Raw genomic sequence first — 25219 nt, forward strand, 5'->3', positions numbered from 1 at the left:
TCTGTTTGTTATTTGGTTAATATTGCTACTCACCGAGAACCCCATAGTTAAGTAAATATTGTTGTATTTATTTGTGTCCTGAGCTCTTCTTCATCCTGGTAAGGGAACTTGGAGGTATTACAGTTATTTACTGGGGCAAAATAGGGCGTGGAGTGGAACCCTGGCGCTGGGAAACAATTCAACATGTTTTGAATTCATGTTTTGAAACAATTCGACATGTTTTGGCCTTAAAACAGGCGCCATTTCTTCACACTGCTTCTGCAGCTTAGAATCACCATCACCCACGGCTAGGTCGACTTGGCACCGCTAAAGTGAAAAAATAACAAAATTCTGCCGACTGATTATTCCGTTGTTGGCGGCTTCCGCAGACCAAGCACGTCTGCAGCATCTACCAGGCAATGGCAGATTTGCCCAGGGGCGTGACGGAAGTGCCTCTCGCTGCTGTTCCACCTCTGGCGTAACGCTGGACGTGGAGCGGCCCCTCGCCGGGGCTGAATCTGCGCCAGTCTCGCACGCCGGCCCGTCCGGCCCCCGCAAGCCCCCCGCCCCGCTTCCGCCCCCGCCCGGAGCCTCCGAAGGGGACCCGAGGCGTCGGGCGAGCGAACTTTCGCTTTCCCTCTCGAGCGCGCACAGACTTGCGGCGCGTCGTCTGCCCGGCAACCACGGCGGAAATCGGGACGCCTTTTTGTGACTGGTCCAAGGTTCCCCCCTCGGCCAATCGCGAGGCTCCTTCGGCGGAGAGGCGGAGTGTTCTCGCCACGCCCCAGCAAGTGGCTGGCAAGAGGCTAGAGCTGAGTGAGGCGCAGGTGCGGCGGGGCGGCATGGAGCTGTGCGCGTTGTTCGTGTTGGGTGCGCTGGTGGGGGCCAGCTCTGCGGGTGAGTATCTCCGGGGGCTAAACTGGGGGGGGGCAGAATTTGCCCCCAGCCTCTTTGCAATGCGTTTATTTGAGACGCGGGGGGGGGGCAGACACCATTTCCCGCGCCAGTCCCCCTTCCACTCCGCTTTCGCCCCCAGTGAGTACCGACTCCGGTTGTCCTCAGCTCGAGATGCTTCGGATTATTCTCCCCCCCCCCCCGAAAAGCCAGCCTGGGATCGGGAGCTGAATGCGAAGGGGCAAGGGGGAGCTGCCTCTTTCCGCCAAATTTGTGCGTGCCTGGATCGGGGATCCCCTTTTGCCCCCCCCAGATCTGACTCTGCGCCTCCAGAGGAGACCCTCCTCTCCCAAAGACCGCGCTGCTGCTTGCAAAAGTGGGGGGGGGTCTTTCCCGTTCTTCTGTGCAGCAGCGCTGTCGCCGTAACGTAACGAAGGAGACGCGAGTAGCTCCTTGGCAGCGCGGATCAGGCTTCGTCCTTGGGCCCCTTGACCCCCCGCCCCGCTTCTCCTCAGCGCCCCACATCGCTTCTCCTGTTCTCCCCATCCGGCTCCGCCCCACCCCCAACAGCGCATTGCCCCCGGCCTGGATTTTGTGGCTAATCCTAACCCGCTCACTGTTGATGGCTGGAGGGGGTTAGGATGTAGTGTAGGTCGGGGTGGGCAGAAGGTGGCCCTCCAGATGTTTTGGACTCCATCTCCTGGCATTACTGACTGTTGGCCATGCTGCCTGGGGCTTCTGGGAGTCGAAGTCCAAAACAGTGAGAGGGTTAGAATGTCACTCTCAATAGATAAGGTATTTGGGTGCCTGAGGAGAATAAATTAAAGCAGTGTATCTCACTAGGGTGCCAACCTAGCAGTTTGAAAGCAAGAAATTGCAAGTAGATAAACAGGTACGGCCTCGGCGGGAAAGGCAACAGCGTTCCGTGCACCTCGGTGTTCAGTCATGCCGGCCACATGACCACGGAAGCGTCTTCGGACAGCGCTGGCTCTTCGGCTTAGAAACGAGGATGAGCACCGCACCCTAGAGTCGGACACGACTGGTTGGGGACACCTTTACCTTTTTACCTCACTGAAACAACAGCACCTATAATTCATTTTAAAATCAGACACTTTGCCACCGTTTAATAGCATGCAAAACCTGCCACGGGGCAGCCCCTCCTTCTTCCACATGGCAGGTGGGGGGCAAAGGGCAGAGACTGGTGGGGCAGCTGGCCTGGGTCGTCTCACCCGGGGCACGTGGGGCTCTTTTGTGGTTCTTTGGTCCTGGCCATGCAGAGGAGCTTCCTGTGTGTTTTTAATCTAGATGTAAGCAAAGGCAGGTTTGCTCGCAGCGCTTCTCAACTGGGGAAGCCCCAGAAGGGCCAGGCCTGGGCCCTTGGAAGTGGTTTCAAGGTACCCTCCGTCTTCTCTTGCTGTGGACAGAAAGGAAGCTGAGCTACAAGGAGAGCACAGCTATCAGCAGCAGGGATCTCCGGTGGTTTTAAGCTTCTTCCCACTCAAACCACGCGGCCATTTTTAGTTTGGCTTTTGGGTACTTTGGAGATGAGTCTCACTGTAGCTTTTCAAAGCCACGGATGCCTTTCCTCTTGGGCCTGTTGCTTGAAGGGGCCCCCCTCCCTGCCCAGGAATGTGTCCCCAGGTGTTCGTCTGAGCGTCTGTGGGGTTCTGATAACAAAGGCTGAAGCTGCCTGGGTTTGGGCGGAGGGAGAATCGGTGGCGGAAGCATGGCCTGCTGTGTTCTGGTCCATGGTGTGCATCAGCCTTTCCCAACCTGGTGCCCTCCAGATAGCTGGCTGGGGATGCTGGGAGTTGTAGTCCAACACATTTGGAAGGCACCAGGTTGCGGAAGGCTGATGCATATAGTATCAGCCCTTTCTGATAACAGGCCCTGCAGGTTTTTTGAAGCTTAACAAAGACCTGGAACAGTGGGACAAGAGATGAGTCTGTGTGCTACAGGCAACAGTGGCTGAATGAATGAAGTGGAACTTACTTTTGAGTAAACATGCGTAGGATTATATTGTTAATCTTTTAATCTTTTGCTTATTTTTTAAAATAATGAAGTATTTGTGTAATGGCACTTAAAAAGCATTTCAGTGCAAATCAAAATACTGATTAAAATACATACAAAGCTTTTCTGGTTGGCTCAATTCTAGAAGCGTTTTCCCTGATTTTTAAATTTGTGCAAAGAGGGTTTTTTTTAGGCTACCTTTAACACAGTTAATTATAAAATAGTATCTAAATTAAAAAGTCTTTAACTGCAAATGTAAAAATTGGTTAAAGATAAGTTTTGAAACTGAGGCTGTCTGGTGAATTGTCCCCTTCCCTGCCCACATGGCTATGTCACACCCCTAGCTTAGACAGAACATGGTGGGATGAAAACTGCTCTGCAGTTAGAGGGGGTTGTTTTGGCCCCACTCATAAGAACATAAGAAGAGCCCTGCTGGATCAGACCAAGGGTCCATCTAGTCCAGCATTCGGTTCACACAGCGACCAACTAGCTGTTGACTGGGAACCCACAAGCAGGACACGAATGCAAGAGCACCCTCCCGCCCGTGTTCCCCAGCAAACTGGAGTACATAGGCGTAGTGCCTCTGATACTAGAGGAAGCAAAAAGCCATGAGGACTAGAACCCACTGATGGCCTTCTCCTCCAGGAATTTGTCTAACTCCCTTTTTAAAGCCATCCTAATTGGTGGCCATCACTACATCCTGTGGTAGCGAATTCCATAGTTTGATTATGCGCTGTGTGCAGAAGCTTTGACCATGCCCACGGCTGGCATGCGGCGTCTGGTACGTTAGGCATAAATTAATGTGGCCCTAAGGCTGAAAAAGGTTCCCCACCTCTGCTGTACATGTCTACTGGCAAGTAAGTCAATGGGGCTTACGCTAAAGTAAGCATACACAGCATCACAGCCCAGAATTCTTGCACAGTAGCCATGGTGCATTGCTAATTTGTGCCCCTTTCCCACTGCCTCCAAGACCTCCAAGTCTTTGTCCTGAGCCACTTTGAAAAAGAAAGACAAAAAGCTTTAAAAAGCCCCATGAGAGACAGAGTTGTTCTCAGGTCCTTTGGAGAGGCTGTCTCTTTTCTCTGATTTAGTACCAGAAGGAGAGAACTCTCTCTCTCCCCCTCTCTCTCCTTCCACCGTTTGAGCTGATCCTCCATGCAAACAATTAAAGACAGTAAGAGCTAGGCATGCATGGAGAAGTCCTCTTGCTGTGCTCCTCTTGTCTAGCAAGCCTCACAAAGCTCTTGCTTTCCTTACTAGAAATGTTAACAATTAATGTTAGCATTAAAAACGTAGAATCACACTGCTCCGTCTAATAACACTTGCACAATAAATTACAGGTTGAAGTTATTTCTGACACTCTGGCCAAGGGGACCTCAGCCAACAAGGTCTAAATCCTGACCACTCACTCTGGATACCATGAGCATTCCTGGAAATAAAGGGAGAAGGCCTCGGCTTGCCACAGATCTCTCCCTCCAATGCTTTTTTCCTATCTTGGCTGCATCAGATTCTTACATTCCCCAAATGAAGCAAGCAAGAGTGCCCTCCGGTGGTGATGAGTGACTCTTGCACCCTGGGCTACAGGTTTCCATCTTTTCCAGCTCTTGTCTAACTGGTGTCTTTAGCCAGGTACCCTCAGATTCTGGGATGCTAAAAGTCTCATAACAATCTCCTAGGAGGCAGGAGCCCCGGCCTACTGGCCCCTACAGCCCCCGTGCTCTGTCCACAGCTTAAAATATGTTCTCTATTTGTTACATTTATATCCCAGCTTTTTTCCTCCAAGGAGCCCAAGGCAGTTTACATGAACCTCCTCCTTTCCATTGTATCCTCACAACAACCCTATGAGGTAGGTTAGGCTGAGAGTCAGTGGCTGGGCCAAAGTCACCCAGTGAGCTTCATGGCCGAGTGGGGACTTGAACCCGGTTTATAAAAACCCTGGGTAGTTGCGATGGCCAAAATGGGTCGGTGTAATGAAGGACCAGGATCCAAAGGGGTGATCAGGGAAACGCTTCTGCTTCCAAGTGCACCTTCAGGCAGGGCAGAAAACACCCGTTGGACTGGAGGGCAGGGCGGAAGTGACAGAAAGCTACTTTGGTTTGTGTGCGTGTGTGAATTGACTACATGACCCCTCCACCCCTGCCAGGCACCGTGATCTCTGTCCTTGTTCCCCCCTCTGTGGGGTTATTTAAAAGAAAAAAAGCCTAGATATGCTAAATGCACTCACATGTTTAATGTATCACCTCGTTTGGCCCTCAGATCCCCCTGATGGCTGTGAGCTGTGAACTGACCCTGGATTTGTGGGGTCCATAAACCTAAGGGGTCCATGTAGATGCAAATGATGCCTTTTCCTCTAATGGGACTGCAGCCCCCTTGGGGCTTGGGGCAGAACCTTGACAGCGATCTGGTTCATATGATGACCGCAGCTCAAACAAGCCATGGTGGTGTGGGCTGGGCCCAATTTGCTGAATTACCTGCCCAGGCGCAGCTTGTCATGTCATCTGAACGCCGGTGGCAGGAGTTGTCTGAGGGGGAAGCAACCCTCAAATAACCCAACAGCAACCCATGGGTTACCTGGGGGTTGTTCCCCCCTCCAACAAGCCATGCCTCTCGGGTTCGGATGACACGACAAGTTGTGCCTGGGCAGGTGATTAGGCAAATGGCACCTGGCATGCGCTGCGCCTTAAATAAGCTGCGATGCTCGTAGGAACCAGGCCACTGTGTAGTATGGTGTGAGGCTGGCCCTCAAAGGGGGTGGGGAATGAGGGGCTTCTATTATTATCATCATCATTATCGTCCCACCTTTTCCCCAATACTGGGACTCAAAGCAGCTTTACAAAATTTAAAACTTTTACAGTTAAAACATATAAATAGAAATATACAAAAGTTAACAATATAATTAAATCATCAATAATATTGAAATTGTATAAAATATCAAAAATTTAAAAGACAGCAACAACATAAACAGTAGTATCAATCCATCATATTCTTACAGGTCCAGACTATCCCCAAAGGCCTACCAGAGCAAAAACATTTTTGCCTGCCTGCGGAAACATACCAAGGAGGATGCCACTCCCGCCTCCCTGAGAAGGGAGTTCCAGAGCCATGGGGCAGCCACCGAGAAGGCCCTGTCCTGCATTCCCACCAGGCGAGCCTGTGACGGTGATGGGACTGCGAGAAGGGCCTCCCCTGAAGATCTCAGGGCACGAACAGGCCCATGGGGAGAATACAGTCTTTTGGATAACCTGGACCTGAGCCGTACAGGGCTTTATAGGTCATGACCAGCACTTTGAACTGTGCCCGGAAACAGACTGGGAGCCAGTGCAGCTGTTTTTGCGGGGGAGTGGTATGCTCCCTGTAGCCAGCCCCAGTCAGCAGTCTGGCAGCAGCTCTTTGGACCAGCTGCGGTTTCTGAACACTCTTCAAGGGCAGCCCCACATAGAGTGCGTAACAGTAATCCCAACGGGATGTAGCTAAGGCATGTGTCGCCATGGCCAAGTCAGACATCTCAAGGAACGGGCGCAGCTGGCACACGAGTTTCAACTGTGCAGATGCACCCCTGGCCACCGCTGAACCCTGGGCGTCCAGGCCGAGGGCTGAGTCCAGAAGTGCACCCAAGCTGTGAGCCGGTGCCCTGGGGGAGTGTCACCCCATCCAGCACAAGCTGAACCCCTGTCCCCAGCTCCAGTGGGGATGGGGAGTAGGTCCAGTTCCCAGCCAGACCCTTGCCCTGTCTTGCCCCCGGCCAGCAGAGCCCCTTCGTAGCACTTCTGCAGGGCCTCTCTCCTTTCCTTCCTTTTCTGCCCTGAGAGTTGCAAATATTCTCTCTTACTTCACATCTCTCCCCTTGGTTGCCTTCCCCTTCCTTGTACGAAAGGCTTTTTCTTACTGCCCCCACCTCTTTCTCCCCTCAACTCCCTCGCCAGTTCGCCTTCCCTCCGCTCCATGCTCCTCCCTGGGACACCTTCCGTGCTTAGAGATCCCTCCCTGCGCTTTGGGCCTCCTACGTGAGGGTTGCGGTAGGGTGGCAGAACCGTCTGAAGGACTGTGGGCGGGCAGCGGTTTCACTTCCAGGCTCCGTAACTCTGCCGCTTTCTGTGTCCCTCCCAGGCCCTTCCCCCTCCTCGCACTCCCTGCGCTATTTCTACACGGGGGTGTCGGAGCCCGGCCAGGGGCTGCCCCAGTTCATCGCCGTGGGCTACGTGGATGATCAACCCATCAGCCGCTATGACAGCGACACCAGGAGGGCTGTGCCTCAAGCACCCTGGATGGAGAAGGTGGGGAAGGAGGATCCCCAGTACTGGGACGGGGAGACCCAGAAGTTCCGTGGCTCGGAGCCGGTGTTCAGAGGGAATGTGGAGACTGTAAGGAACTATTACAACCAGAGCAAGGGTAAGTGCAGGATGGGAGGGGCGTGGATTCCCCGACCCCAGGTTCCCCCTTCCAGGGGCGGGAGAGCTGAGTGCTGGGAGGGAGAGGAAAGGGGGGGCTCCGTGGAGATAAAGTGTTTCTCCCCCCCTTCACATATTCAGCGTCCCCACATTGACTCGACTGCAGCTGGAGGAGGTGGGGAGGGAGTAAAGTCGGGCGGGACGCCTCCCTTCGCCTCCCCCGCCCAAACGCACTCAGAGCCAAGCGGGAGCAGCAGAGGGGGAGGGGGCTTCAGACAGAGCCACCTCCTCTTACTCGAGCGGCGGAGAGGGCTGCCTTGGGCATCTTCTGTGCCCTTTCTCTGTATTTCTTTCTTTCTGTAAAAAAAAATGTCTCCAGCCTTTTCGTTGCAGCAAAAATTTGTTGCTGGTATAGTTTCTGCTCGCTTGCTCTGTGAGACCCATGAAAGGCACCTGCTCCCACCCTCATATGTGCTGACAGTGAATGGAAGGACACCGAGGTGATTAACAAGCGACACCTTTTTCATTTGAAGTAGCCTTAATTAATTAAATATTTTAATGCTGCTTCCCCCAGTGTTTAAAGCCGGTTACATAAAGCAGTGAACGCATTTTTAAAAGCCCTCAAACAGTATGAAAGTGTCGACCCAGTGGGTGCTGTGAAAAAGGCGAATTTGTATAAAAGCATTACAATGTCAGCAGTTTTATTTTCGATCCCTCCGGCCCTGGGACCCCTCGCCGGCTGAGGGCGTCACTGGCCCAATCTCCGCTAGGCTGCAGCGCCATCCCTCTGGTGGCCAGAACTGGAACGTCAACTCCAGCCAGGACCATGAGACCCGAGGAATCAATCCGGACCTGGCTGGGTCCATACAGCTCCTGCTCCAAGCTGTGTTTCTCGGCCTCTGCAACTTGTCCTTATAAGTAGCAGCCACGGACTCCTGACGCCTTGCCTGGTACCTGCTGTCTGCCCTTTGGTTTATCACTTATTTTTAAAAAATAATTTCTACCCCACTTATTTATTTATTTATTAGATTTATTAATCGCCCATCTGGCTGGTCACCCAACCACTTTTTATCCCAGGCGCAGGTCGAAGTAAAAATTAAACATAACAGTTAAAAACATCCTTACACTTTAAAACAAAACTAAATACTAAACATTAAAACAGGAAAACAGCTGTAGAAAATAAAAATGCAGCAGCAGTCAAAGTAGTTAAAATATTCCAAAAAGCAGAGGCAGATTAAAACTGCAAGTTAAAAAATTGCATGTGAAATTCCTTCCCCAAAAGGAAGATCTTTGCCAGCTTCCAGAAAGTGATTAAGGAGGAAGTGAGGTGGACGTCCCTTGGGAGGGAGTTCCAGAGCCCAGGAGAGGCCATCGAAAAGGCCTTCTCCCTCGTCCCAATGAAGTATGTCTCTGGGGTTGTTGGGACAACAAGAAGGCGTCTGAAGATGACCTCAGGAGATGGCAGGCTCGTATGGGAGAGTGCATTCTTTCAGATACGCTGATCCTAAACCAGTGTGGGCTTTAAATGTCATTACCAATACAGTAAATTGCGCCCGGAAACAAATTGGATGCCAGTGCAGCTCTTTCAGCGAGGGAGTCGCATTTCTGAATACTCTTCAAAGCAGCTATGTGTGGAACGCACTGCAGTAATCCAGGCGTGATGTAACTGAGGCCTGAGTCACCCTGGCCAGATCTGTATTCTCCAGGAATGGGCACGGTTGACTTTCCAGCCCCAGCTGGGGAAAGACACTCCTGGCCACAGCCAAGACCTGGGCATCCGAGGGCAAGGCTGGGTCCAGAAGGAGCTGCAGACCTGTGTTTTCAAGGGGAGTGCTGCCCCATCCAGCGCTGGCTGAGCCCCAATTCTCAGATCAGCTGTGCTAACCATAAGCACCTCCATTTTGTATGATTCTCATCTGCCCACCCACTAGCCTGTCTTTAGACTCCGGCTCTGGCTCTGGCTCTGGCTGTTTGGTTTTTGTCTCCCCAACCCAGTACTCAACCACCTGTCTGTATTTTGACCTCATCCTCTGTCTCTGACCCGTTTTAGCTTTCCTTACCGTTACCTTTTGCCAGTTGTGCTGCCAGTGGGCAGTGGCTCTTGCTGGATGTTCAGAACACACCCAGTGGTGGCTGGTGACTCCAGGCCCAAAAGGGGTGTGATTCCATTTGGGGTTTCAGTTACTGCCAGCCCAAACTCCAGTGGCGCCATCCGAGGTGCTGACAGGTGCTTCCAAGGCCCTGAGCCCTACCCCCAAACTGGGTTCAGCACCTTGGATAGCACCATTAGAGTTTGGGCTGGTGGTTTCTAAAACCCTGAATGGAATCACAGCGCTGATGGAACTGGCACCCCAGGACACACCATGGGTGAAGGAACGGAGTTTATTTAGCCAAAAGAGGCTAATAACCCAAGGAAGTAAAACAGTACAGAATAATAGCAGCCAATTACAAGGCAAGATTAATATGCTTCTGCCCCTCCAGCTGCTGGGAACCCCCTCCAGCAGCGAGCACACCCCGAGAATCGGCCTGGTTGGTACGCAGCACGTTCGCCATTGGTCTGCGTCAAGGCTCTTTCTCTCAACCCTCTCCCAGAGCTCTGTCTCGTAAAAGATGCTCCTGGTGGGCACTTTCTTCCCCCCCCTTTCTCAAACCTCATCTCAACAAAGGGGTCATCGGCACACCCCTCTCACCCTGCGCCTTCAAGCTGGGAGGAAGAACCAACCCCAATAATGCGCAGGCTGCCGGCCCAACAGAGAGAGCTCCCATCTCCGCTCCCGGCTGGCCTCGAGAGCGCGCCAGGAGGCCTCGTCTGCTGGCCTCAAGCGCAGCATCACAGCCTCAGCCCTGGGAGGCAGCACAGCTCCCCCCCCACCGCATCAGTTCAACAAATAGGCCCAGTGGCACTCTAGACATGGCAAGAGAACTGGTGCGCCGCTGACCCCTCGACGTGCAGTAGTTTTCCGCGTTCCCACTACACTTCACCAGAATCAGGGCCCAGATGCAGCCTGGCGCTCTCTTCCGTGAAGACGCTTCTGAGCGAACGTGCCTCGGATCACACGGGGAATCACACTGGGGAAAGGAAACAGAGACTGAGGGTGCCCAATGAATCCAGATCTCTCCACCTGCTTTCTGTCCAGACCCCATTCAGGCCCACCACGTTGGTTGAAGGGGAAGAGAGTAGGAAATGCTGCACGTCCCCTGGCACCGTTCTGGATATGGCCCCCCAGTCCCGGCGGGCAGCACACGGCTCCGTGGGTGGGGCACGCTTGCGATGGGCAGGCGGGGTGGGCGAAAATGCTCCGCTTTCAGGCCTGCCCCCACTGCCGCCTCCCCTGCGGGGGGCGCTGCACTGAGCAGCAGAGCCCCCCCCCCCCCCGTCCCCATTCCCATGAATATGCTGCAAGGCGCTGCAAGGGACCTGAGTGTGAACACTGCTGCTGCTGCCGCCGCCGCCTCCCCCTTACTGCAGACGGTGCAGCCAGCCAGGTGGCGCCTGAGGGGAGTTTGCAGTCTGGGGGCTGAATGAGACGTTGCATCAAATGCGTCGTGTCCAGAGGATTCTGACTTTTTTCTGCTCTAGTGTAAGCCCATGGGGGCCCAATCCCAGTTGGGGGTACCATGCGTGAGCAGGGCAGGGTTATACCTTCCCAGCCAGGCGCTTTCTCCCAAGTTTGCCCCCCTGCACGGAGCCGAAAGAAAGGCGGGGCTCCTTTGGCGGTGGTGGGGCTCTTGAGAGGCCGGCAGGCGTGCTGGTGTTCCTCTGCCGCGCAGCCCACGCTCAGCCGGTGGGCCCCAGCGGTGCTCTGCTCGTCCCAGCTGCAGAGAATTACGAGGCCCCACAAAACTGTGTGACCTCTCTTGTGAAGTTTATTCAGAGCTATGACCGAATCGTCTCCGAGGGAGCAGGGCCAGGCCGGCCGGCTGGCTCTTGGGCACGTTTACAGGCCAGGGTGGGCTGGCAGGAGGCACGTGGGGTTTGGGTATCTGTGCTTCTGCTGCTGCTCCCTCTTCGCTGGGAACAGGGGAGGAATCCAGGTGGGAATGTCAAGGGCCTTAGGCCCCCTGAAAGCCCCCAGCCCTCCCAGATCCCAAAACACGGTGCCCGTGCTCTCACGCCCCCTGGCTGCCAGGCCAGGCTTGCTGCCTCGCCCCTGCCACCTCCACTGCCCTGACCAGCGGCTGCTGATGCCAGACGGCCAGCAAGCCAGGGCAGTGTCACCCCAGGGCACCAGCCACCAGCGCTCGCCCCTTTCAGATTTGAGCAAGGCCACCAGACCCCATAATGGGATGGTGATGCCTCCTTCTGAAGAAGTGCTCTGCGCTCAGCTCTGGTTGCTGAAAATGCCAGATGTACAAAATAAACAATGGACTAGAAGAAGGACATGGGAAGCAGCAGAACCAGAGCTACTCAGCTTTGTCCAAGATGAAATATTCTTCAGGGAGCGGCACGGCGAACCAGTGGAACTCATTGCCACAGGATGCTGAGGAAGGCAACGGAGAGTCCTGTGACCACTGTTCTTGGAAAAGGGCTAGACAGATTCCTTGCAGGAGGATGGAGGGTGAGGATGGTTTCCTCTGGGTCTGTGATGAAACGGGGGAAGTGTCTGGTTGCAAAGACTGCTGCCCCTTCGAGAGAGATTCCAGAATCCAAGTATCTGCAAGAACCGAGGCCTCTCTCCCTCTCATCTGTTCTGGTTGACACTTGTTGCTGTAGACAATAAACAGAGCAGGAGGAACAGATTTTGAGCCAACTTGACAGCCCGATCCTCTGCGTGTTTACTCAGAAGTAAGTCCAGCGGAGCCCAGTGGGGGCTTACTCTCAAGTAAATGGGGTAAGGACTGCAGCAGTATATTCCAGATTAAGAATTCTGGGCCTACAAACTGATTCATCTGGAAAGCGATACCACTGGAATGAATAAGCTGCCAATGTGCAGTGCCCCCCCGCCCCCCCCGCCAATTACGATCATGTTGGGGAGACGTGGGGAAGCCTGTCTGATGCTTTTGGAAAACCTTTAGGTCGTGTCCTTGACTGAGTGGGGCTGTGAGAGCAGCAGGGAGCCATCTTGGGTGAGGGCAGCCTGAATTCTGATCAAAGCATGGGGGGCATGTTGGAATGGGCAAAACGCCCTTGGCTCTGATCCTCTCATTCTGGGCGACATGGAACCACTTCCTTGGGACTCCCCTCTGCAGTTTCCCTCTTCCCAGGGAGCAGATCTGGGAGTTGGGGGGAGAAGGGCAAAGAGGCTGTTTCTCTGGGCGATGCCAAAATCAGCCCTTTTCCTTCCGAGAGCAGGCGGAGGGGGGAACGGGCCTCTTGGGTTTGCCTTTCTCATCCTGGGCCTCAAGGAGACTCAGTGGGGGGGAGGGGGGCAAACATCAACCTTGCTCCTTGCAATACCAAGGCGACCCCCCCCACCCCCCCCATAAAAAATGCTAGGGTTCTCTTTCGAGGAGGAGGAGTGGGGAAGGGAGACCGGAGCCCCCCACCCTCGGGTGCTCAAAAACCACAGTCACAGAGACAGGGATGGGCATGATCCGACCCTGCGGGGGGGACATGGGGTGGTCGTCCCCCCGCGCCTTCTTAGGATGTGGGGGGGGGCTGCTTCTGACTGACAAGGCGCATCCCAGGCCGTGGGCAGAGTCGGGGGGTGAGGGGGGATCAGTCAGATCCAGTTCGGGGAGAGAAAAGGGGGATTCAGAAGGAGGACGTGGCGGCATTTAGGCTCTCCGGATTTCAGTCACGACTAGCCAGTTTTCGGTTCAGCAGTCAGGAAGATCCACTGTCTGTCCATCGCTTGGTTTCCCAGTTCACCTGTTCTCTGACAGCTTCTTCCAGGGGCCGGAGCCCCTTTTGTGGGGCCTGATGCAGGGGAGCCGGAGGGGCGGGGTGACATGGCTGCCCCGGTCCGGTCCCCCCTCGTCGCCTCACCTCACCTCATCCGTGTGTCTCTTTCAGGACTTCACGCCTGGCAGTGGATGTACGGCTGTGAGCTGAGGGCAGACGGGAGCAGAGGGGGGTACATGCAGTTCGGCTACGACGGGAGGGACTACATCAGCCTGGACAAGGAGACCCTCACCTGGACGGCGGCCGATGTCGGGGCACAAAACACCAAGAGGAAGTTGGAGGCTGAACCTGCCATTGCCCAGCATCAGAAGGCCTACCTGGAGGAGACCTGCATCGAGTGGCTGCGGAGGTACCTGGGCTACGGGGAGGAGACGCTGCTGAGGACAGGTGTGTGCACGGGGGGAGCAAGCGGTGCGTCACGGGGAGGGGGGCTGGGGGAGGGGGGCTGGGGGGGCTTCCCTCCTCCTAGCCGGGAGCACAGTCCACAGACCCCAAAGGTGGCATATCAGGACCGTCCCTCTTCAGACCCCTGTGGAGGGAGGGATTTTCAACAAGCGCCCAGATTTTAAAAATAAAAACCCCGGGAAGTAGAAAAGTTGCCCAGTGGAGGCAGCGATGGGGGGCTGGATTTTCTTCCCTTACGCCTCTACAGTTTGTACTCGCAGGGAATTTATTTATTTTTAGTGTTGAGGGGCATTCTTCAACATGGCCTCCCCTCCACCCGCGCCTGAAGTGGCACAGTCCGCCCTCCCACCTCCTTCCTCCACGTGGGCCGATCCAGCCTGAAAATGACACCAGAACACACGATCCGATCCGGGAAAATTGCCTGGTCGAGGGTTTGCTGGGCCGGGCCAGTTCAGACTGCAGGTGGGGAGGGGGCTGCATGTGTGAGTCCACCCCATGTTGCAGGAACGCCCCCCCCCCCCGCCCTGGGAGAGCTGCCTCTGCCCTTTCTGCCCTAAAGGAGACCTACCTCTCCTCTCCCTACCTCTTACTCCACCCCCCCCCCGAGTTATAGGCCAAGATCCCCTTCTCCCCTCCTCCATCACTGCCTTGGGGACAAGATCCTTCACTCCCCTGTAGAGGAGTCCCATGTGCACCAGTCACACATCCCAGGACTTGCTCATCTGCGGGGAACAGAGATAATAATTGCAAAACGAGGACTCCAGAGTTTCATGGAGGAGGGGAGAGTATCCTCCATACACACAATTTTCTGTGAGGATTTTACCCTTGAGGTCACTGGAAGTTGCATATGGGCATGTGCAGAGTGCTTTTTGATTTTGGATGGAAACGGGGTTTAAAAAGCCACTGTAGTAATACGCTGAGGATGTACAGACTGCCCCATCTCAGAATACCACCTCTTCTAAAATTGATCCAGTGTAAAATAACAAAAGCACTGACCCCATAACTTCTCTTGTGACTTTACATCCTCTTGAAATGCCGGTTGGCCCTGTTGGTAACCTCATGTTATCTCCACTCCTGGTAGATCTGCAGTGGAGAAGGGAGTTATTGTAACATCTCTGAGCAGCTCAGAGGACTGTAAGAGATTCTGTCTCTTTCCAGGGGCGTTTGCTTTGTTCACAAAAATGAATCAAATACGAGGTATGGTTAATGGAGGAACTAAGAGACAGGAATTCAAGGGGAGTGAAGAGCAGCAAGGGCAGCACCCCTCCCTTGAAGGGAATAATCAGGACCAGCCTGAGCTGAGTTCAGTTTATGACCCTCATTTCAGAGGAATCTGAGTCAAATTCCACCACGGAGTCCAGGTGATATTTGCCCCTAAGACACACTGGGCAGGTCGCAGAACCAGGCATTGTAGCTGATTATTTTCAAAGCATATCAAGATGCCAGCGAAGGCTGAGGGATCCCCTTGCTTCGAGGTTTAGAAAACCTCTCCGGAGTCCTTCAGGGAGGAGTGTTCAATCTATGAGGTAGGACAAGATCCCACAAGGGGCGTTTTCCTGCTCTGCAAATAAAACAATCCATCCTGCAAGGCACTGGGGAGGCTCTGTGCTAACTCCAAAGCTGCTTTTCTTGCAGAGACCCCCGCAGTGAAGGTGACGAGCAAGGCGGAAGACGACGGCATGGAGACCCTCGTGTGCCAGGCCCACGGCTTCTACCCCAAGGAGATCGACGCCACCTGGAGGAGGGATGGGGAGGTCTGGGTGCAGGACACCCTCCGTGGGATTGTGGCCCCCAACTTGGACGGGACCTACTACACCTGGCTGAGCATCAAGATCGACCCCAAGGACCGTGACCGCTACCGGTGCCACGTGGCGCATGATGGCCTGCTGGAGCCTCTGGACTTTGCCTGGGAGGAACCTTCTATTGGTGAGGGACTGGAGCCTTCTTTGTGGGGGGGGGGGGGTTTCTGGGAGAAGAATTTTTCCCCACAGAAGAAGGAAGGGGGACACAGATTCCGTTTATGTGTTCTTGGGTGCAAAGCAAATGATTTGGATTTTGTGCTTTTCAACTCCGATGTCGTCCTTTCTGGCAGGCACCCTGCTGCCTTGTAGGTCATAAACGGAAATTATGTCAGTGGCAAAATCTGGCTGTATCTCTCTGTAAGCCTGAGTGCCTGTGAAACCACGAGATTTTTTGCCAACATTTTTATTATTCATTTTATTTATTTAAAATATTTCTTGGCTGCCTTTCAGGGCAGAAGTATTCCCATGGCAGCTTCCAGCAATAAAATACAGAAAAACAGTTAAAATATTAAAAACTGTCAAAACATGAATGCAATAAAATAGCAATAAAACAACAATAAAAGGCGACAATAAAACCAATAGCAACAACAGCAGTCCTGTCAGGAGAAGGCCACGGTAAAGTAATATGTTTTCAAGGCCTTCTTAAAAGCCTGCAGTGGTGGAGCATGGTGGACCCCCGACAGCAACTTATTCCAGAGGTATGGGGCCACTGCAGAGAAGACTCTCTCACTTAGGCAGATGTATCACACGATAGGAGGAGTAAAGCCTTATTATGGCTTCCCCCCCACCTCCCACCCCAGCCCTAGAAGGACTTTTGCAAAGCTTTACAGGGGATGATGTCAGGGGGTGGGGGCTGTTCCTTGGATACCTCCCTCCACCAACTTTAGTGTCTTCCCACTCTATTGACTCCCCATCCTTCAGCCATCTAGGGCCTCCCTGCTAACAGGACAAGACTGTTTTGTGTTTCCCTTCAGTTGCTTTGCTCTTTTTCTCAATTCCACTTTAGCATCCAACATGGGGCTCATTATCGGATGTGTCGTGGGGGCCGCTGTCCTGGTGGTGGCTGTGATCCTTGGGATCTATTTCTACAGTAAGTAAACTTCCCTGCTGAGTCTACCTCTTTTTGCGGGGTGGGGAAGTTTAATTTAGTCCATGACTTTGGGGCCTGGCTGGGCTTCTCTGTCCTCCCTGTCTCAAGTGTTGGCCTTGCGATCCAACTCAACGCAGTGGGGCTCTTCACACAACATACAGCCCACCAGGGGTTATTCAACCCACGGTGAGGCTGTGGTGCATGCGGCTGCTATTTTGAATTGCAGCCCCCGCTCAAGGGTTACTGTGTTGTGTGAACCCAGTGAGCATGGGTTATGTGGGGGTTAAACAACCCTCGCATAACCCATGTTCTGTTTTAGGGTTGTGGCTCATCCAAACCTAGTCAGTCTGATGTTTGGAGGGTTCCAACATGACTGATACCTACATGAGTGATATCCTTTCAAAGTGGGTTGAAAAGTAGCACAACAATCTGAAAATAAGGGTAAAGCCCCCTCCAACCTGCTTCTTCAGATGCTGTCCTGAGCTCTCCTCCAGGATTGTTCCAGGGGGAAGGACCAGAGGCAGCAACAGTTACTTTGGAGCAAATCAGGTGGTTGGTGGATGCGTGGAAAGCCTTTGTCCTAATGACAGTTTCCTGGAGAGCTCGTGAGACCTCCTTCCTTGGAGGCTGTTAGGAAGAGGCTGGAGAAACGTCTTCCAGGGGCCCTTCCTCAGTGCAGAGGGTGAGAATGGATGACCTCTGGGGGTCACTTTTGAGTTCTGACTCTCTGTCTCTGTCTCTGCAGAGAAACGTCAAGATGGCTACAAAGCAACAGCAAGTGAGTGAAACCTTCCTCTTCGCCTTTTTAATCCAACATGGGGCAAGCTAGGATGGGAAATAGGAATCTAGGGGGATTACGTGATATGCACGTGTGTGTCTCTCCAAGCCTTAGGCGGCCCCCGAAGCTGCACAGGGGCTATTGCCAGCAGCACAGTTCTCTTTCCCACCCAAGAAGGCCCCTGGGAAAGGTGGGTCCTCCTTAGTTTGCAGCCAGGCTGAGGGATGGGCTCTAATTTTGCTTGCTTGCTTGCTTTGCTTGCCTGCTTTAATGGATTTGTATGCCCCCCTTCGGTATAAATATTTTCAGTCAGGCTCACAACAATAAATGATCTAAGAAGCGGTGGTTGAGAGAGGAGGGGAAGAAAAGCAGGATGGAAGTTCTCAACATAGGGTTGTCGATCTATTAGAAACATTCAGATTTAGCTGCTTGGCTCAACTATGGATGTAAATTTTGCACCCACACTTATTCCCCCTCCCCCTTGAAATTAAGAGATGGTGCTTCCCTCGGTCTCTTAATTTCTCTCTGTTCACTTGTATTAATCTGGAGGTCTGATTACTCAGGGTCTAGCCAAAATAGATCCTTTGCATTACCGAGATGAAACTAGACCCCTTGTGGAAGGAAGAACAGTTTATTGACAGAAAAGAGATGCAGAATGAAAGCACGAAGAAAGCTCATGCATCTCTTCAGCCGATGAAGCTGACATCCTCCTCAAAGCTGCGTGGATGCCGGGGGGCCCAATCAACAGCATATGAAACATCATTTCTGGGACCAAAAGTTCTCCAGGCTGGTAGCATGCGTATTCGCCCTTGGAGTGAGACCAAAGTAGCTTGACCTCACCCCAATCTTGTATACCCTTTTCTAGTATTTTAGAACATACACAAAGCATTTCAGGCAGGTAAATAATTTACCTCTCCTGTGACATTCCAACATAGTGGGAAAGGAACCCTCTCCAGTTCCTCAGTGAGGAACCCTCAGTGACTCCTCCATTTCCTCAGTGAGACAGAACAGTAAAGCAAACAGAGGAAATTAGGCCGCTGCGTAACTGCTGACATGAGGATTAAACCTTTATCAGCGTCCGACAGCGAGCAATTGTTAACATGAGGGTTGGTGCCTGCTTGATGCCAGTCTCCCCGTGTGTGAAGCCTACGAACGTTGCCCAGTATATCTGGGGCCTGCTCTAAGAAACAAGAAAACCACCCTCTGTTCTATCACTAACAGGGTTTTATACATTTAACAAGCAGCATATAGGACTCTGTGGCAGTTCAACACCCGACCCGACTCCTTGCCATTTCTTCTGCGGTCAGACTCACTACACCACTCCCTTCCTGCCTCCGCTCTTTTACTGTTGATGCTTCTCAAACCAGTTCTTAGCTGGGGTGACAGATTTGATAGGCGATGTTTTCAATTTGTCTGCACTCATGAAAACCACGGCGGGGCGGTGTCCCTCTCCTGACTGAGAAGCTTCTGACCCGGCTCACACATCATGGCTACCCAGGGTTTGTTTAACCTGCCAGCCTGCCCCGCCCACTGAGTTGTTGATCATGACCTTTGAACCCAAAATTGGAGGTCACTGGTGGAAGAAAAACCCAGACTTGTAAGCTAAAAACAAACCATGGGTTCTAACTCTGGGTTGCCTCTCCCCCAACAACCCACAGTTCTGGGTTTGGACGTCACCCTAAACAACCCAGGGACAGAGCATCCCTGGCTTCTTTAGCTCAGCAGGGCAGCTGCCAGCACACTCGCTCACTCCCACTCATTCACGACAGCCCAGGGCTTAAACAATCCATGGGTAGTTGTGATGTGCAAACCAGCTCACTGTTCCCAGAGTCTGGGGAAGGGAGCAGGTGGTCCCAGGGGACTCCCTCCCCACTTTTTTTTTTCCTTGATTGGAGCCCCTTCCTTGATTCCATACAGCTCAAAAGAGCAAATTGGTCAAGGGAAGGGGCTGCATTTGAGAAACCTCTGTGTGGTTTCCCCTGCCTCCACCTCCTCAGCTCTGTGCCCTCTCTCCATTCCTCAGGTCCCTGCTTCTAACTCACTGCCTGCTTGACACCTCCTTCTCTTGGCCACCCAGTCACATCAAGGACAGGAGTGTTGCATGGATTGGCACCGCAGACACTTTTAGGAGAGATCCCGCTGTCTGAGGAGTGGTGGGCGGCTATAAGGCCCAATGCCCTCTAGGTAGCTCTGGAACTCCCTGCCCGAGGAGGTTCGCTTGGCCTCCTCTGCTGGCATTTACAGGGACCCTACCTTGTTTTGGAGGAGTCTTTACCTGAATTATAGTTAGTCATTGTTCAGCTGGAGAGGTGCTAGTTCAGATTCTTCCCCAGTTGTGTAGAAATGCCAGGTTTTAAAGATTTTTTAACAAACCTTTACTATTATGTACAGCACTGTACACATCCAGTCTCCTCGCAGGGTTTCGGATGGCTGGAAAAGGTGTAGCAAAGGGCTGCTTGTGGTCTTCCCAGTGAGGCTACCGGGTGGTCCCTGTGGGAACAGAATCTGGACATGATAAGCCAGGAGTGCCCAATGTGTTTTGGTCTACGGATTGGGTTGCCCTGGCCCAGAACGATCCAGCAGGTTGGGCAGCACGAGGCAGCCTAGACCCTGGCCCTGGACCCCAGCCGCCCACAGGTCTCACGTGGCCTTCCGTTTTGCCTTTCTCCGCACAGAGGCAATGAGCAGCAGAGGAAGCTGCTCTCTCTGACCAGCGGGGATTTCCCTCTGGGGGCAGGGGGCTTGGGGAGGGTCCCGGGTCTTGAAGGAGGGCCTCTGTGGGCCAGGTTAGACCTGCAGATCAGAGGTTCCCCATCCCTGAGATGAGCCTTTGGTCTGACCCAGCACAGCTCTTCTTTTGTTATTGTGTTCTTATGACCGGAGGGTGGGGTGGGGTAGATAAGGAAAAAAGCTTATGGGGGACATGAGAGAAGTGTGTGAAATTCTGCACAGTGTGGAGAAAGCAGAGAGGAAGAAGTTTTCCTCCCTCTCTTGTAATACTAGAGCTTGGGATCACCCAGTGAAATCAGTTGGCTTTGGCACTGGGTGAAATGGAGGGAAGTATTTCTTCAGACAATGTAAAATTAATGTCTGGAATTTGTTGCCCCAAGATGGGGTGCTAGGCACCAGCTTAAACGTCTTGAAAGGGGGATTAGATAGCGGGATGGAGAAGAAGAGGGCTGTCAGAAATGCTCCATGATGGCTAGAAGGAACTTCCGTGGTCAGTGGCCGTGAATCTCGCAGTGCCAGATTCCGGAGGGAAGAGAACATTGCAGAGCGGTGGGCTTCATGCTCACATTGGGGGCTTTCCAGAATTGCCCTGCTGTCCACCACTGGAAACAGAATGCTAGACTAGGGTTGCTTCTCCACTGAACTCTTTAGTGCCACTGAGGCATTGCTTGCTGCAATTAGCTAGAAGTGGAATTAAAATAACTTAATTCCACTCACCGCTTAATGCAGCACTATTTTATCTGGCAACCGACCCCATCCCTGTGACCAGACCCTTTCATAGTGTTAACTCACAAGTAAATCCTGTTCCACAAAGGTCCCTCGCAAGCGCTGTTAAAGGCTTCCTGCTTGCAATTTCTGTTGCTTTTATTGGTTCCCGCTGAACACAACAGCGGAGTGGCTGATGAATAGCCAGGTAATTGCCCCTTGAATAGCCTCTCTTGATTGCCCCTTGATGTCAGTTTCTGTTCCCTGATGTTAGAGGGAGGCTTGCATTGCTGTTTTCTTCTCATTTTCCATTTGTTATAGTGAACATGCACTATTTTACAGTGAAAATGAAATGAAAAGGAAAAAAACCCAAGGGGAAATAAACAGTAATTAAAACCTCCCACATGATTAGAAAAACAACAGCCAGTCGTCCTGCTGCCCCATATGCTTGGAACTGCCTCCCAGAATGCTGTTATGGTGCCCCCTCTCTTGCTTCCTTCAGATCCCTCCCTACGTGCTTCAAGTCCCTCCTCAAAATCCTTTTTTCTTGATACCTTTGGCCCAGCTCCGCGTTCCCATGCAGCTAGCCATGGTGGGTTGTCGTGTCGCCCAAACCCGGAGCACTTTCCGTGGGGTAGCTTGTTTTTCAAGCCAGCCTGACAACCTGTGGCTTCTTCTAGGGTTGTTCACACCCACCATGGGTTGGCCTGTCATCCAAACCCAGGAGAGTAATTGTTTATTGTTGCTGTTTATTCGGTCAGTCGCTTCCAACTCTTCGTGACTTCATGGACCAGCCCACGCCAGAGCTTCCTGTCAGCTGTTGCCACCCCCAGCTCCCCCAAGGTTGAGCCCGTCACCTCCAGAATATCATCCATCCATCTTGCCCTTGGTCGGCCCCTCTTCCTTTTGCCTTCCAGAGTAATTGTATTTTACAGTAAAACTGAAAAACGAATGGAGAACATTATGCGGTGCCACCTCTGTCCCTCCCTCCCTCCCTCCCTCCTTACTAGCTTGAAATCCCTCCTCAAAACCTTGGGCACAACCCCTGGTTCCCACGCCCTGCTGTAACTCAGCCTGTAACTGAGCTCAAGCACGTACAATCATCAGCTGCATCTTCTTCTCTTGTTTGCCTACATTTCCTTTCCCTTCTTCTGTCTCCTCCGTGTCGAGTTTTAAATTGTAAGCTCCTCAGGGCAGAGACCTGGCCTCGTGTCCTCTGTGAAGCGGCACGCACGCTGTTGGTGCTACATAAATCATTAAAGAAACAATGAGAGCACCAGAAACAGCAAGCAGTTAAAGGCAGAGCAGCCCTGAAAACCCTCTGTAGCATTTGCCCAGTCTGCACTGAACAGGCTGTTGTAAGTGTTGTAAAAAAACAACAACAACACACACACAAATCAGGTCTGGAAAAAAACATAAGAACAACACTGCAATGCAATTCTTTTAGAATAACATCTGGAGGCTCCATCAAAAGTAGCAAAGGGAGGAGGACAATTCCAGAGAGAAGGGCTACTGTGGAAGAAGTCCGCCAGGTTCACACTTGGTCTGATCCAGCAGGGCTCTTCCTATGTCCCTCTTGTAAACTGGTCAGATCAGAGAGAGATGCTTTGGAGCAGGCTGCACCCTCAGGGCGTTGCAACTGCTTGGCAGCTGACAGGTTGCTTTGTAGCTTTTCTCCGGAAGGAACATCGCCCGGAAATGGCTGGCCCTCCCAGGCTCATCTAGGAAAATAGATTTGTTCTGGGTACAGCTTTAAATTTGTATAATTCTTCCATGTGTCTATTTCTGTGCTGTTTTCTGGGGCTAAAGCAGTTAGGCGTAGCTGACTGGGAAGCGTGTCCGTGTCTGAAAGCAAGAGCCAGAAAGGGCCAGGAGTCGGACACTGATTCCTTTTCATTTCTCTCCTTTCCAGCGAGCGACCGAAGCTCCCGACAGCTCCGGCAAGGGTAAGTGTGAGGGAATCGCACCCCAAAGGGCAGGAGGGATTGTGCCTCTCCCTGCGGCTGCTGTGGGGGAGAGAGAAAGACGCCCATGGGATCTCCCAAGCACATTCTGCTTGATACCAGACGTTCTCCCTCCACTCCGTTCAGCGTTCACCAACCCCACTCGTTCTGCGCAAAGAGCCAAGCCTGGAGCCTGCAGGGCACAGCCTGGTCCCCATGTCGCTTGGGTTAACTAAAGAGCATCTGGACTCTGTGACGGGAAGCGCGGAAACCACTACAGCTGCCCAAAAGCCAACCAGGGAAGACTTTCCTGGTTGCACATCCTGGCCTCCTCCCAGAGGGTCATGAAGCCACCAGTACGAGACATACGGTATGGTGGGATGTGGGAGAGGGCCTTCTCTGCTGTGGCATCCCGGTTGTGAAATGCCCTCCCCTTGGAAGCCCGATAGGTGCAGACATTGGTCTCGTTTCGGCGCCAAGTAAAAATGTGGGTTTTTACCAAAGCCTTTGAGGGCTAAATACATTCCCTAACACATTGTTTTAACTGTTTTATTGTTTTAGCTTTTAACTGGTATTAGCTTGTTTAATAGTTCAGTGTTTTTAGGTGTCAAATTATTCATTGCTTTATATAGTTTACATTGATTTCATCTGTATGCCGCCCTGAGATCTTAATGATATAGGGCGGGATAGAAATGTTTTAAATAAATAAATAAAGTCTCGGAGGTCTACCCCTTGAAAACAGAAAAGCGCCCCCTTCCAAGTTGTCAGTCACGGGTACTATTTGGGGAGAGGCTAATGCCATGTTCCTTCTCTCCAAAGCAGGGAGCAACCCAGCCATCTAGGAGCCCCAACCCAGGTGAGTGGCAGAGGAGGGGGAGTCGGTTGAGAGGCCAAGGCCTTGATATGGAGAACCCAACCCCCATTCCTCCTATTTGAGGAAACCCCTCATCTCCCCCCACCCCCACCTGCCTTGTGCTGCCCGTCTCAGGAATGGAAGGGAGAGGCGTTTGGGGTGTGGGAGAAGGTGTTGGAGCCACAGAGGGAGGATGGGGGTGCATTCAAGGGGACTTCAACAGGCTGTGCCTGGCCCTGCAGTATGCCAGCGGAGGGAATCCTCTGCTGCTGCCCCCTCCCTGCCCTGCTGCTCCTGCTGGAGGAGGCTGTGGTGCTTCCATCCCAGGCACAGGGCTGCAGGGCGCTCCTTTCCCAGCCGCAGGATGGCAGTGGCGGCAGCGAGGGGGCAGGAAAGGGAGGTGCCCTGCAGGGGAAGGAGGCGCTTGGCTGCAGGGCGCCTCCTCTCCCCAGTTGCTCTCTCCCTCCTAGCGCTGGGAAAGGGAGCCTCCCGCCGCCAAGCCTCGCCCCTTCCCAACCCGGGAGCAGCTGCCGTTCCAAAGAGGAGGAGGACGTGGTGGCACTGCTGGAGCAGCCAGGCCCTGGCGAAGGCCAGTCCTTGATTCGCTTGTACACCCGCATTTAAACAGAGCTCAGGGTGCAGATGGGAGTCCTGGAATCTCTGGATGGAGAATGCAGCTCCCCTCATCTCCTCTTTGTTGTTGTTGTTTATTCGGTCAGTTGCTTATGGACAGACGTTCGCAACATTGTTCAGGAGGCGGCAACAAAAAACGTCCCAAAGAAAAAGAAAACCAAGAAGGCGAGATGGCTGTCTGCTGAGACACTGGAAGCAGCCCAAGAAAGAAGGAAAGCAAAAGGCAACAGTGATGGGGGGAGATATGCCCAATTAAATGCAAAATTCCAGAGGTTAGCCAGAAGAGATAAGGAATTATTTTTAAACAAGCAATGCGCAGAAGCGGAAGAAGATAATAGAATAGGAAGGACAAGAGACCTCTTCCAGAAAATTAAAAACATCGGAGGTAAATTCCAGGCAAAAATGGGTATGATCAAAAACAAAGATGGCAAGGACCTAACAGAAGCAGAAGAGACCAAGAAAAGGTGGCAAGAATATACGGAAGATCTGTTTACATTACATTATATTAATCTCATTTCTATACTGCCCAATAGCCAACGCCCTCTGGGCGGTTCACAAAAAGTAAAACCACAGGATATCCCCTGAAACCCTCGCCCTGCAGCAGGGTCTGGGTTCTGCGGGGTGCCCTCTAACGCGTCGCACTCAGTTCGGGCGAGAGAGTAACGTGGGCTGGGAGGGCGTTCTTGTGCCTCTCCTTATCCCCCCCCGCCCCAGCCTCGGCAACGACTCTCACAGCTGCCCAGCGCGCGCTTGTACTTGAGCAAGCTTCGCCCCGTGATTCCTGGCCAGTCCCCCCCCCCGGGGCTGTTGCCTGTTCCTCCGCCTGGAGAGAGACGCCGCGATCCCCCCCCCCGCCAGGCTGGATGGGACTTTGGGGGTTCATCTTCTTGGCTTCATCCCAGTCAGAGTCTCCCGGTTTTTCCTCTGCAGCCTGCCTCGGGGCTGGCAGGTCTCCTGGTGGAAAGAGAGACAGCAGGAGTGGATCGGTCCTTGTTCCGATTTCTCTCCTCTCCTTTCGGAGAGGTCTTCGGTCTGCTGCTGACGGCAGAGCTCGGCTCGACGGGATTTGCCTTCTGCACAGCTGCAGCCCGAAGAGGCGTTTGCGTCTTAGCCTTTGGCCCGAGAAAAGAAATCTCAGCTGATTAATGTCAGGAGTTTAAGTCA

General features: G+C 52.9%; 1 long non-coding RNA gene and 2 pseudogenes across 2 annotated transcripts in view; 2 read left to right on the forward strand and 1 right to left on the reverse strand.

Annotated features, from left to right (window-relative positions):
• Positions 1-691, forward strand: part of LOC146356297 (H-2 class I histocompatibility antigen, Q10 alpha chain-like) — a 19056-nt pseudogene extending 18365 nt beyond the window's left edge.
• LOC146356295 (uncharacterized) overlaps positions 1-25219 on the reverse strand; it is an 867031-nt gene that overhangs the window by 104682 nt on the left and 737130 nt on the right. The gene's annotated exons all lie outside the window — the stretch shown is intronic.
• Positions 467-23425, forward strand: LOC146356298 (BOLA class I histocompatibility antigen, alpha chain BL3-7-like; annotated as a pseudogene). Its single transcript, XR_014787286.1, has 8 exons — positions 467-876; positions 6991-7272; positions 13228-13503; positions 15157-15447; positions 16330-16413; positions 17159-17191; positions 22539-22572; positions 23392-23425. The product of XR_014787286.1 is annotated as a BOLA class I histocompatibility antigen, alpha chain BL3-7-like (transcript).

Source organism: Heloderma suspectum, chromosome 2 (assembly GCF_057233095.1).
Source record: "Heloderma suspectum isolate Gila_16-S chromosome 2, 16-S_ref, whole genome shotgun sequence".
NCBI lineage: Eukaryota > Metazoa > Chordata > Lepidosauria > Squamata > Helodermatidae > Heloderma > Heloderma suspectum.